This window comes from Rhagoletis zephyria, unplaced genomic scaffold (genome assembly GCF_001687245.7).
Source record: "Rhagoletis zephyria isolate East Lansing unplaced genomic scaffold, Rhagoletis_zephyria_1.1 Rzeph_scaffold_00585, whole genome shotgun sequence".
Taxonomy (NCBI): domain Eukaryota; kingdom Metazoa; phylum Arthropoda; class Insecta; order Diptera; family Tephritidae; genus Rhagoletis; species Rhagoletis zephyria.
The window spans coordinates 163,224-174,598 of record NW_016157669.1 but is presented as its reverse complement, the minus strand read 5'-3'; the positions used below and the strand labels follow the sequence as shown (position 1 = coordinate 174,598).

Here is an 11,375-nt window from a genome sequence, read left to right as displayed (position 1 = left end):
GTTCACAGGATGGAAGCACTTAAAATGCGCCGAACTGGACATTGGATTTTGGGTGGAGTGAGTGAAGAGTGTGCAATGAGCAGCCGCTTTAATGGCGACAAAATTTGGTCAGCCAAAATTTTTCTTTTTTTAATAATAGCGTACTGCGATTTTGAGTCTCAAGAGGGGTGCTTTTATTTATTTATTTATTTATTTTTGAAGTCTACATATGCTAACAAATCCTTACAGAGTAGCGGTACAAAATCAACTTAAAGATAAAAGTTACAGACTTAATGGCAATATTAGGCATTATTAGCTTCAAGTTTAGATAAAAATAGATATCTAGGATATGTGAAATCTAAAACCGGAACCGGATAACCGGGTCCTTTCAGGAACCGACCGGTCCGGTTCTTACAAGACCCGAAAAACGGTTCTAACGGAACCAAAACTCGATTCCAAAAGAACAGGAAAACGGTTCTAGAAGAACCGAAACTCGAATACAAATAAACCAAAAAAGCGGTTCCAGAAGAACCGAGATTCGATTCCAAAAGAACAGAGAAACGGTTCTGGCAGAACAGAAATTTTATTCCCAAAGAACCATTAAACGGTTCCGGAAGAACCGAAACTCGATTCCAAAAGAACAAAAAAAAACGGTTTGGGAAGAACTGCAACTATATTCCAAAAGAACTGAAAAACGGTTCCGAAAGAACCGGAAAATGATGTCAGAATAACCCAAAAAATAAGTACAAAGAACCGAAGAGCCATTCGAAAAGATCCTACAGTTGCGAAAATCGGTCACGAATCGCACATAGATTTGAAGTTATCAGCCCGAAATTCGGTTTAGATATGTACTATAGAGTTTGTTCGGTCTTAGGCACTATATCATATACCAGCCATATATCTAATCTGATATAGGACGATGCACAGTGTGATATAGGACCTCCAGGATTGTCTCCATCACTATTTTACGGAGCACATTTTTGGCGTCGGAATTCAACAGAGTCAAATTACTGTGCAACTTCATTACATGGACCAGATCTTTCAGTATGTCATACCGACCCATATAGAGGGTTATCTCTTCGATCTTGCCGTGGAGTCTGTTGCAGTTCAGTTGTGGTAGCGTCGTGTGCATTGGGAGGCCTGTCACTGTGCGTGGGGTGGGAGATAAGTTGTGTGGTCTACCTTGTTCCTGTAGCGATTACCGCTGTGGATAATGCTGCCTGGTGGTAAGTAGCTGCGTCGGATGGGTCGATGGCTGAAGAAGTCTGCACCAAGGAGCGCCGTGGTTACTTGCTCAGAAGGCAGTAAGGAGATCTTCTTTGCCTCATAAAGTTGCAACTTTCACATTTGGTGTGTGGCACGACACGATTTGAAGAGTTACCCAGGATTAACATCTGCGAAGTGAAAAACTTCGCTGTTAAACACACAGTTAGCTTTCATTACTAAGTGGTCTCAAAAAACTAATACTTATGGACCGAGTGGGCCCTTATTTGCGACAACCGCCATAACCTAACTCACCAAGTTGTACCTCAGACAGTAGTTAGAGGAAATGTTGTGTTTCTGGTTTATTTTTCTTGTCTACAGTTGTTAGCCATGTCCTTGTGTTGCAGTGGCAATTAACGCAACTTGAAAACGAAAATCATTATAATTATAATAAATAATTGCATGCAAAATGTCAGTCAACTTGTCAGTCCATACCGTCACGGCCATCCAATGGCTTCACAACCTCTTGGCCAGCAAAAATAGTAAAACATCAAAAAATCTAACCGAATCGCCAACAATTCATTCATGCATACAGTCATTCCGTGCCTAGCCTAGCACACCCACAACACCCCGACCGGCTCAGCATAATTCAGTGCAGTTGTCTGAATAACTGACACAAACATCAAATTTTGTATGTGGCCCCTCAGTAGGCCTGCTGCTGTTGCTGTTGTTGTTTTGTCTGTGTAGCTCTTGTTCCTGCTGACTGTTGCTGTCATGTTTGCTGTAAATGTCAGTTAGTAAATTTGGTGGATGTCTACAGAGCTTAGCGAGTACTGACTAAGACAACGACCAAATATTCGAGTGCTTATGGGCGAGTTTGGTGAGCATTGGTGTTGATAAACCATCAAAAAAATCAGAAAAAAGGTAATAAAAAAAAAAAAACGAAAGTCGAACGTGCACATGAAACGAAGCAGAAAGATCGAAAACGCATACAAAAGTCTGAATATGTGTTTATAAAGTTTGTATTGAGATATAGATAAAGCGTCATAGTTACGGTGACCATATCTTTGAAGTAAAAATTCTTATTATATACATGGTTCAATCCATGTCAAATCGACCAATGGTTGGAATCGACCATTTTTGATTTGGATGAATTTTTTTCAAAACTTTTCTTTTATCTTACATGTAACGCAGTTCTGCCAACGAAAAAAAATATGCTAATAAATTTTCCCCCTAAAATTCCATATATGTACTACATATATCCAACTAGATTATACTAAGTACTCTTCTTCTTCTGCTTTGATATTAAGTTTAAGACATGAATTCCCGTTAAGAGTGATTGGTAAAGTGTAAAAGCCTAGTTCGATTTCAATCTTCAGGAATAGCTCAAAACTGGCAAGACGGTGCCCATAGCCGCTTTAAACTAGATAAGTATTAAAATCGTAATCAATATCAATTAAGAATAAGCCTGTGTCTACTAGGGTACTGCGGTGCCTTCCCAGCTGAATTAATAGATATGTTTAAAGAAGACTCCCCTCTGATCTAGGAAGTCTTCTGTAATAATATATGTACTCTATCAGCGCGTTATTCTAACAACCAGGCTGGGATTTACAGGGCAATCCTGACAAATGTCTTTCTTAGAATTGAATTAAATTTGAAAAAATGGTTTTCTTTGAATTTAAACAACAAAAAATGGAGAAAATAAAAAAAATGAGTTCTAAAATTTAAATGAAATAAAAAATTATGTTTCTTTTAAAAATATTCAATTAAAAAAAAAACAAAATATTTAATTATCAACACAAAAATATATATGTATTTAAAAAATACAGAAAATAGATTTCTTAAGAGGCGCAACCTAGTTGAAAACTAATAACCGTTTGTGGCTCATATTTGGCATTATAATCGACTGAGGTTTAGAAATAAAAGAGACTGATGCTGTGTATTTTGACGTTTTTGAATGCACCCGAACTAGTCTTTACAGCCGTCTCTGCTGTTAATGGAAAAAATAACTGTATCATTTACACGGGAAAGTAGATATGACACACATCAGGTCACGCTAGTTACATATATCACAATGGGTCTTCTGGCAGTAGCGGTGCTCTCGTCATTCCCTATGGAGAGCGGCAGTCAACGTAAATTAACGTAACCTATTACCGATAGCGCAAAATAAGCTTTGAAAAATCTTCATTAAAATTTTTATTTTTTTTTTGTTTCACTTTATTCAATAAGCATGGCGAATGCACTCGCCTCCACAAAGTAAATAGCGAAGTATGAGCTCTTTTGTACTCTATGCTCTTTCTTCAAAGTTTGTTTATACCAGTAAAAACAAAAGTACGGATGGTCACCGTAGCCACAGTAGACATGCTCCTGCGCATGTAAAGCGTAGCGCTCACATACACGCACACCTTGCTTACAAGTCGACTCCTGCTGGCTACTTCAACAATATTTTGATCCTTCTGCCCACACACACACACGCTTACTTACACATGTGCATACTCACTCGTCCAAAATTTGCGGCGATTTTCAATCTCAGCGAAGCGCAATGGACCGAATGGAATTTCTGAATTCGTGAATCATATTTTGTTTTTTTTTTTGCGATTTCGATTTTACTTTACCTTTCGGTGTTTTTTTTTTTTTTGTATGTGTAAAGCTTGCCCGAGGGTTGTTGCTTCCGCCATGGCGAGTCCTTGCTGCTATAGGTTTGTGTGTGTATATGTACATACCTCTTTCGGTGGTTATAGCAAAACACCATGAATAAAACCAAAAACAAATATCGTCGAAGTGTGTGCACAATACACAACAAACTTGCAATCCTACCTATAAATCTATCGGTGCAAAAACAAATCTACTTGAAATGCTCTGTCCGTCTGTGTGCCTGTCTCTCAGCTCGTCAGCAGCATCGCCATCATAGCCATCGTCGTCGTCCAAGTGGAAACGCTACGAAGCAAAAACAAATCATAACCAAAGCTCAATCGAATCAAGCGAAAATTCGTTTCGGTTCGTAGATTTTCATATCAAAAAAGGTAGCATGCTGTTCAGAAACCTATTAAAAAAAAAAAAAATAAAAATGCCTATCCCTCACTTTGATAGAAACTATTTTAAATTATTTAAAAACTATTAAGTCGGTTTTGTACCGGTTACCGATTACTATAAACCCGGTTTTTAAGTACCAGCTACTAATTTTGAGAAGAACGGTGTGGTCACGCTAATTTTTTATGGTTATTTCAAAATTGAAATTGCTTTTCTGTACTAGTTACCTAATTCTAAATTTTGGAATGTCCTTGCTAAAGCTTGCAGTACCTGTAAGCGACCTAATTTTTATTATTATTGCTATTAGAGCATCTACCGCTTACCAAATTCGAAAAATATTTTAAATTAATTAAAAACCATTAAGTCGGTTTTTGTACCGGTTACCGATTACGAAAAACTCGGGTTTTAAGTACCGGGTACCAATTTTGCGAAGAGCGGAGATGTTACGCTCAGTTTTTTCAGTAATTTCCAAAATGAAATTTCTTTTTTGTTCCGGTTAACAAATTCGAAAAACCCGAATTCTTAACGGGTGATTTTTTTGAGGTTAGGATTTTCATGCATTAGTATTTGACAGATCACGTGGGATTTCAGANAAACGAATATTTCGGAATGTCCTTGCTAAAGCTTGCAGTGCCTGTAATTATTATTATTGCTATTTTTAGGACATATTGCGCTACGACCTAACTAGGACTATTGTGCTAACTCTTAAATAGTCAATCCAACTTTGGCGGGTGTCGTGTTCCAGATTCTTAAAGGATATGGTAACCGTTCTAAACCTAAGTCGAGTTATATGCGGCCAATCACATAACGTATGCTCAAAGGTTTCCTACACCGGATTACAAAACCTGCAGTTCGTCTCCTCAGTGAGTGTCACTATGTGTAGATGGTACCTCAGCCTGCAGTGTCCTGTCCTCTGTCCTCGGTGGGAGTTCTTAAACCCTCGCTGCTAAGATTTAGCAGTCATTGAAAAATGGCAATAGAGGGAGTTATAACTCTTTTTAATTGCATTTTGCTCCCAACTCCATAGCATCGTGCATGCTATGGACGAATCACAGAAAGGATGAGGGCTGGGCAGACTGAGTTGGGCATCGCACTACGCTAAAGTGTCAGTATTTTCGTTGTCTTCTAAACTCTGGTGGCCCGGAACCCACCACAATGCTTTTTTTTTTTTTACAACGATTTACAAAAGTTAAATACCCCTAACGCTGTCTGGCTATCAAACATCACCCTTTTTTTGAAATTTAGGTCGATAAACGCTGGCCCAAGTGTTCCTGTCCTCAAGTTTGGATCCACCAGTGTACCAGATAGTTAGTTCACCTCTTGTCAGTTGAATTTCCTTCCTTTGGTAAATGGAACGATGATGGGCTTCGTTGTGTTAATTGACAGACCCTTTTCAGCGTAACATGCTAGAGTTAGGTTTAGAGTAGACTTACAGTTAACAAGGTCATCATCATATCCATATGCATAGGAGCAATTTCCTATTAGTCTCTCTAAAAGTTGATTCAAAACCACTACCCACACTAGGGGACACAGCAGCAATTTTTTTGCTGCAAAGCTTGCACTTTTTAACTTTACAGCAGGCAAATTAGGAATATCGGGCTTTTTAGCAGGGACCGGGAACAAAAGGTATGCTCGAAAGTAAATTTGGTTCTCATAATTTTGTTCCCAAGAACGTTTCAAAACCAAAATCAGAATGGTAACAAAACTGTTGAGAACGTTCTCAATGGGAGTTACATAAGAACAGAAACTTGTGGAACTTTCGCAAAGAAAACAAAATGCGAACAATACTCTCGGGAACATTTCTAAGAGAACAATATGGAAACAGAAGTCTCCGGAACATTTTGGCAAAGAACAAAACGGGAATAAAAGTCTAAGGAACTTTCTCTCGAACAATAATTTGGGAACTAGAGTTTCAGAAACTTTCTGACAGAGAACGAAACGGGAACAAATCTGCTCGGAACTATTCGCAAAGAAAGGAAGCCAAAACACATTTTTGCTCATAGCGGTAAATTTTCATCTCTGCATCTGCGTCCCTCTCATTCTTAAAGCAAAATTCTCAAAACTTTTATTCTCGTTTTGTTCTCTAGCAGAACATTCCCCAGACCTTTGTTCTTATTTGATCCTCCTTGAAAACGTTCTCGATACTTTCGTTCTTATTTTATTCTCATTGGAAACGTACCCGCAAGTTTCGTTCTCATGCTGTTCGTCGTGGGAACGCTTCCGTGAGTTTTGTTCGAATTTGGCTCTTTACCGAAACGTTCCCGAACCATTTGTGCTCATTTTGTTCTCGTTCAAACTGCTCTCAATACTTTGGACTCTTTTGTGGGAACGTTCTTGACATTATATTTTATTCTCGTGCAGAACTAAACCAACGCGCTATCTATCGGTCCCTGCTTTAAATTGAAATTAGCATAAATAGTTCGGGTCAGAAAAAAAGGCATTCCGACCATTGCGCGATGTTAAATTTATTTGGCACCTCAATGCCAAGTTGACTAGTCTATTAACTATTTATATGAGAATTTACTTTTTCATCATGTCTACAAGCTTTTATGATTCTTTCGAAATGAGTTCATTCACAGGCAATAACCAATATGCGTCTGCTAAAAAGTCAATGCGATTTATGTAAAACAGCAAGAGCAAAAGGGAATTTCTAATTTTATTTGCGACATATTAAAATATCATCCACAACAGTTTTATTTAATCGCCTATCGTAAATAAAACAATGCCAGAATGAAAGTCAAAAACTGTATTTTTGTGTTTTAATATATCTGTCCATTAGCATATCTACATACATATGTATGTACATTTGTACATATTCATTCATTCAGGTGGTGCTCTGCTTCTTTCATTGTCTCAAAAGCATATTTAACGATTTTTTATGCTTATTTACCAGCAGCAGCAACAGTTGGTCGTCGCCAGCTCATACTATTGTCATGTCCATATTACTTACCAGCTCGTTACTCAATGGCTAAGCTTCTTGATGACTTTAATTGGTTTGATTGTTTGGTGTTTGCTCTTTTAACCCTGCATTACTATCACAGGGTGTAAACCATCCAGTAAGTTCAATTTCTTATATAAATGTTTTGAGAAAAATCGTCAACAAGTTTATATGTAATCCGCATAACTGAGACAGTTTCAATAATGCGACCGTTTAATGAGAACCAAAATTAGTTTCAACATTTTTCTTTTCCTCTAGTGTGGTGGGCATAAATGCATTTATTTTTGTTTTTTTTTTTTGAATGAGTTAATAAAAAAATTATATAATCTACTTTTTTGTGTTGTTCCAAGTTTATTAAAAAAAGTTTTTTATTTCACTTTAAGGAAGATAGATAATAATAAAATACATATGGGTGGATAACACCCATGGTTAGTAATGATGTCATCATAATACACGATAGTAATGCAGGGTTAATATTTTCTGGCATAGTATTTTGCTGTCGCAGCATACATTTGCATAACACAACAGTGGTTTTTATTTTTAGTAATGTGTAAATGAATGAAAAATGTAAAATTTTGTAGCGAAACCGTTAATTCAAAAAACCAGCTAAATATCGACATTTGGAGAACATATAGACAACAGTTGGTAAACTATAAATGTTTGATATGTATTTACCTTCTAATAAGTTATGGCTTATTACCGCTATGTAACCTGAAATTATGAATTGTATTAAAACAATGGGCAAGCTCATGTAAGCAAAATTATTTACGATGAGTGTCAGGGAAAATCGTAGAGCATTTTTTTTTTAACTTTTTGAAAATATTTTGTTTTATTTAAATTTTATTATTTTTAATAAAAATATAGTTCACATTACAACAAAATCCATAAATTTGAAACTTTCTAACTTTGTAAAAAATTAAAATAAAAAATTTCATTTTCATTTTGGGCATGCAGTTTTATAGTCCATTCAATTGTAGTATAATAAGGTGCTCGTTTGAAATCGCTACGAAATACCGTTAATTTTTGAGAATTTTTTCGCCAAGATTTTAGGTCCAAAAAAGAAAATTCTCAAAAATCAACGGTATTTTGTAGCGACTTCAAATTTGCACTTTTTTACACTAAATTAAATGGGTTATAAATCTCCAACCCAAAATAATTTTTAAAAATGCTGGATAAAATATGTAAAATTTTGATAAAAATTTGTAGATTTTTTTCTAATTGTTACAAAGTTAGAAACTTTAAATTAGAAATTAATAAAGTAAATAGCACTTCATCACCATGAGTGCCCGTTCCACACTGTAAACAACAAAGTGAAATGAGATGGAGCAAAATCTAATTGGCATTTCCGTACGCCCTGCTGCTAGTCTAATAGGATTCAAAACGAATTGACACCATATCAAAAATTGTCAGATTTTTATGATTTGACTATTAAAACGATATTTCTAAAAAAGAGGTTGAGCAAGGTTAAATCGCAGTCACTGGAGGGTTCTACTCTGACATGTAATAAAATAAATGAAAATTACCGCTGGATGCTCAAAATAAAGCCGCTAATGTCCACTCCAGAGATTTCCTCGGACTTTGACTTTGAAGGACTTTGCAACTTTTGCCCAGCGCTCGCTGAGATGACTATAACCCCATCTGTCCAAGATTTGTTCACAGATTGGGACATGAGCTCCTATGTACTCTCTAGTAGGAGATATAGCCACCAGGGTACCACACTTATTATTATTTAAGAGCGGTCACCTCTGCCTGCAAAACACCGTATAAATACGGCCGTATTGACACGAGATTTCCAGAGCGTTCTCGGACTCCTCGAAACGTGCCGTCCAATTTAGAATCATTCGTGAAATTGTCAAAAGGTTCTCTATTCTAGAAGCTGCCCTTTCACGCCTTTAAAGAATGTGTGGAAAGATCCGTTCGGAGGCAGCCTCCGTGAGCACCGATCCGTTTTTTCAGGTATCGTAAGGTGAAGTTTTCAAAAACGTCGACTGCTCATATGCCACTCTCACAGTTTTTCGGCATATTACTTCCACCACCCTTTCCAATAATGCCCTCTGGTCTCGCAAACGTGAGGGGTTTACAAGGGTGAATCGTCCAGAGCAAGAAATTGAAAGATAGAAACCAAATTTGTAAAATTTTCCTTAATTTTTTTTAACGCGATTTTAATTTTCTTTTTTACCTTAGCCTTCTAATGGATGATATTTTCACTAAAATAGTTATACTTTCTGATTTGCTGACCGCGTTTACAATACTGCAAACACTCCTCGTATGGAGAAGCAATCTCGTTGAAAATTATTCGAAACAAACTAAAATTACACCCGCTTCCCGTATAACGGTAAGTTTCAGACACACGAAAATTCCGATATTTCATTAACTGAGAACACTAATTTACTCCAAGCTAATAGTTACAACAATCTCTTAACAATAAATAAGACTGCTATATACTTTTAGGAATTGGGCGTGGCACCGCCCACTTAATGGCTACAAGGTTTATCTCGGTAACCACTTTAACGATTTCAACCAAACTTGGTTTAATTATTTAATTAAGTTTAACGCAGCATATCATAGAAAATGTTAAGAGAAGTTAGAGAAGTTTAGAGCAAATTGAAACGACGATATTTGATATCTATGCCGGGTATATAAAGTTCGGTTTCGCCCGATTGCTTGTTTGATTTGTTTTTTTTTGGTTTTTAATTTTTTTATATTGTATTGTTTTTAAAAAAATATATGTTTCTATATTTAATTTAATTTTTGACTATTATCTTAGGTATTTTTTATTTTTTATTGTATTTATATTTCTTCATTCAATATTTTATAATGTTTAGATATTATTCTTATAAAAGGAATATTTGTTTTAATTTCATTTAATTTTTAAGAACTTAATATATTTGTTTTTCTTTTTTTAAATTTTGTTAATTTTATTTTCTTTAATTTTTAGCTTGCATTGTTTTAAAAAGAAAAATATGTTTATTCATTTCATTTAATTTTTATTATCTTATTTATTATTTTTTTTGTCTATTTGTAACATTTTTTTTAATTTTTAGATTTTGTTTTGAAATTAAAAATATTTGTTTTTGTTATGATTTCATTGTTTTTCCTTTTCTAAATTAATTTGTAGATAGTATCATAAAAAAATTAACTTTTAATTAATTTTTGCTTCATTTTAATTTTATTTATTTTCTTTTTTAAATTTAATTTTTTTATTAGTTTTTATTATTTTAAATAATATATATATATATATATGTATACATATTTTTAAATTTAATTTAATTTTTAAAGAACTTATCGCTAAAATTCGAACAGCATAACGCTAAGATCTCTTCGTTAGCAGATTTTTCAATTAGTCTTTCGAATGGCAGTAAAGAGCTTTTCAGACAGTTTCCAGAATTGACAACTGTTTGACGAAAGACTTTTATCTTTCGAAAGACCGTATTGAGTTGAAAGACAGTTGCCAGAATCGCCCTGAGAGTTTAGAAAGCTATTACAGCACAAAAAACAAACAGTGACAGTGTTTTTTCCGGGCGAAACTCAGGATGAGGCATATTAAAAATTCTATGAGTCCATGAGGTATTCCAAAGACCAGCTTTATTTTGAATTGTTTTCTCTATTTAATCCATCGATTGAAAAGATTTAGTAGTTTTGCTTCACTTCATATGTGCAATAACACTTTGTTGACCGTTTAATGGACAATTAGACGAATGTTTTTCTACTCCTGACCTACCTAACAGCAACCTAACCCCACTTAACACCCTTCTCTACTGCCACCAATGCGAACTACTTTAATTGCGTCTGCTTTCACACAAATCCACTTCGTTCTCATTTCCTCGCTAAACTAATGAATTGCATTGCTCGTTATGGCAAAAACATATGGCAGTGACTGCATCCGACATTGTAGCGGCCAGATACGTACTGCCTCATTGCCATCGAACGCACGCACTTATGTATGTATGCTCGCTAATCGCTACAATTTATTTGTGTGCAAATAAAATATCTATGTATCAAATATATACCTGTGTATGTGTTAGTTCCGCCGCTGATAATCGAATTTACTGCATCAGTAAAGCAAAGCAACCGGCGAGGGGGAGGTCTGCAAATGTACGTATTGGGATGGTTAGAGTAGCGCGGACGCATACATAAATCAAATTTCAGGCAATTACTTACGAGCTATTAATTTCAAATTTTTCAAATTGTTTGTCTTCTTTTTTCGACACCAACACCACGCTGA

General features: G+C 35.5%; 1 long non-coding RNA gene across 1 annotated transcript; it reads right to left on the bottom strand.

Moving 5' to 3' along the window:
- Positions 1–1,012: 1,012 nt before the first annotated feature.
- LOC108360557 (uncharacterized) lies at positions 1,013–1,999 on the bottom strand. The gene is made up of 3 exons (XR_001847132.1): positions 1,678–1,999; positions 1,498–1,604; positions 1,013–1,373 (listed from the first exon to the last, which is right to left on the bottom strand). It is a non-coding gene; the product is annotated as an uncharacterized LOC108360557 (long non-coding RNA).
- Positions 2,000–11,375: the final 9,376 nt, after the last annotated feature.